A 2,742-nucleotide genomic window follows, 5' to 3' on the forward strand; every position below is an offset into this window, starting at 1 on the left:
TGGTGGTGGTGGTGGTGGTGGAGGAGGAGGAGGAGGAGGAGGAGGAGGACGACGACGACGACGACGACGACGACGACTGTGGGGTCCTTGGTGTTCTCTGAGCTTGGTTGTTTCCTTGCAGACATTTCATTACCCAAACTAGGTAACATCATCAGTGCTAGAAGGGAGTAGGGTTTGTGGAATGATGGAGGAGGAGGAGGAGGAGGAGGACTGTGGGTCCTTGGTGCTCTCTGAGCTTGGCTGTTTTCTTGCAGACATTTCATGACCCAAACTAGGTAACCTCATCATCATCATGACATGATAAACATTCTTCAGTTTCACAACATATAGACATATTTTACCATAGTTTCGATTGGGAAAATGTGATCGTCCTACCTAGACCAAGCTAAATCCAAAAATGCCAGGGCACTCTGACTAATCAGCCATCAATAGACACACATATATTAACATCTATAGACTATGCAAAAGAGACTATCAACCAGCCAAAAAGAGAACAAACAAAAAAAAAACCCAGATTAACATCAGAATGATAACCAAGAAGTAAACAATACCCCAATTAAGAAACTGCCAAAAAAGCCAATAGCCAAACAGCCCAACCAAAGAATCTTTAAGACCATCCCCACCAATCTGGACAGGGCAAGCACCCAGAATATAAACTGAGAGCAGACCCCACTCTTAACTAGTACTGATAATGTTATCTAGTTTGGGTCATGAAACGTCTGCAAGAAAACCCAGCTCAGAGAGCATCAAGGACCCTACAGTCCTCCTCCTCGTCCTCGTCCTCGTCCTCGTCCTCGTCCTCCTCCTCCTCCTCCTCCTCCTCCTCCTCCTCCTCTCCATAAATCCCACTCCCTTTTAGCAGTGATGGGTGCAATCCCAAAACAGCTGGAGGACCACTTGAACCCCATCGGCATTGACGGATTCCCCATCAGTCAATTGCAAAAGGTGGCTTTAGTTGGAACAGTTGACAATTGGCAATGAAACCTCTATCTCAGGGGTCTTCAAACTTGGCAACTTTAAGACTTGTGAACTTCAACTCCTCAGGGCTGGCTGAGGAATTCTGGGAGTTGAAGTCCACAAGTCTTAAAGTTGCCAAGTTTGAAGACCCCTGCTCTAACTGTCTATGGAGATGCTCAGTCATCCAGGTCATGGTTGTCCCAAAGGTGCTTTTTCAAGAGGCAACTGGACTTTCTCGTTTTTCTCTGAAGACGTTTTGCTTCTCATCCAAGAAGCTTCTTCAGCTCTGACTTCAGCTCAGCTCCTTCCGTTCCCCACCACCCAGTCAGAGCTGAAGAAGCTTCTTGGATGAGAAGCGAAACATCTGCAGAGGAAAAACAAGAAAGTCCAGTTGCCTCCTGAAAAAGCCCCTTTGGCAGGATCCCTCTAGCAACATCAAAGAACAACATCTGCCTTATCCCAGGTCCTTGGAAAGGACTCGAGAGATGGACAAAGGTGCCAAATCCAGGTCTAAACATCTGGATGACTGTGCAACCAACCATAATAACAAACTCTTTATTAAATCTCTGCCGTGGTTAATAACCAGTGGCTTATCCTGTGCTATTTTTGCACAAAGAGTGGCTGGACAATCTATTAAGCAATATCGTGCTTGAAATTAGTTGCGTGTTGAGTCAGAGTTTTTTTTTCTGAGCCCCAGTGCATATTTTGCTTGCATTTTTTTTTTAAACAAATTATGATTAATGGCTCCCTGGATATTCCAAAAGTACCGAATGTAACCTTATTACCAAACTACGGAGTGCTAAAGGATTTTGTTTGGAGTTTTCTGAAAATAAATCTCTTTAGCTTCTTTTTCTCTGAGTCATTTATATTACATTTCAAGAACTTTTCTATATGTGGGATGAATAACAATAAGGTGGCCTTATGTACACTATTTATTTTTAAAAACCAAACACGACATTTTTTTTCAATATAGGCAAATAGCGTGCGGTGGTTAGACAATTACTCACCCTCTCTGTGTGTTGGTGTGTATGAGCAATTTCTTACTCCTTTTTCAGACAAAACACCCTGTCTTCCTTTTGCTATCATATCAGCACAACACTTCTGTATTGTGGTCTAATTTACGGTAAGGGAATTCTTGAAAAGAGCAAAACAGTTAAGAGGACAGTCACAAAATTGTGAGGACAGCCCCGCCTCTTTCAATGAGCATTGTGCATGCACATTGCCTGCACACTAAAAGGGAGTGGGGTTGTCATCACACAGTTGTAGTTTCCATGTTGACTGGTGTTGTTTTCTTTAATTGTCCCAGGTGCCTCAGTTAGTGAAAAGTAACTTTTATTTTGGCTTAGAAAAATGGGCACACTCCTTCCTTCTGTATTATTTAAGGCTGATCAATAACCAAAATTAATAATTTCAGTTAAATACTTTGTGGACTGAGCTATTTTAAAATGGCCTTTAAATGAAACAAGATAAGATAAGATGGGATGCTGAGATGAGATGAGATGAGATAAGAAGATGAGATAAAACAGTGATGGGGAATCTTTTAGAGACTGAGTGCCCAAACTGCAACCCAAAACCTACTTATGCATTGTCGAGTGCCGGGTGGGTGTGGCCCATTGGCTGGGTGTGGCCCATTGGGTGGGCGTGGCCCATTGGGTGGGCGTGGCTGCAATGGTAACGGCAGACTGGGTGGGACTAAAAAGTTCAATCAATCAATTCCAACTTTGCAAGATCTTTTTTTTTTCCCGCGAGAAGTTGAAATTGACTGATTGAACCTTTTTTTTTTTT

At 42.9% G+C, this 2,742-nt stretch overlaps 1 protein-coding gene across 1 annotated transcript in view; it reads left to right on the forward strand.

Moving 5' to 3' along the window:
• LOC107303241 (voltage-dependent calcium channel subunit alpha-2/delta-1-like) overlaps nt 1–2,742 on the forward strand; it is a gene marked incomplete at its 5' end in the record, with an annotated part of 42,887 nt that overhangs the window by 37,553 nt on the left and 2,592 nt on the right. The window lies entirely within an intron of this gene.

The sequence above is a fragment of the Protobothrops mucrosquamatus genome, unplaced genomic scaffold, assembly GCF_001527695.2.
Source record: "Protobothrops mucrosquamatus isolate PMUCROS unplaced genomic scaffold, P.Mucros_1.0 scaffold_26, whole genome shotgun sequence".
Classification (NCBI taxonomy): Eukaryota; Metazoa; Chordata; class Lepidosauria; order Squamata; family Viperidae; genus Protobothrops; species Protobothrops mucrosquamatus.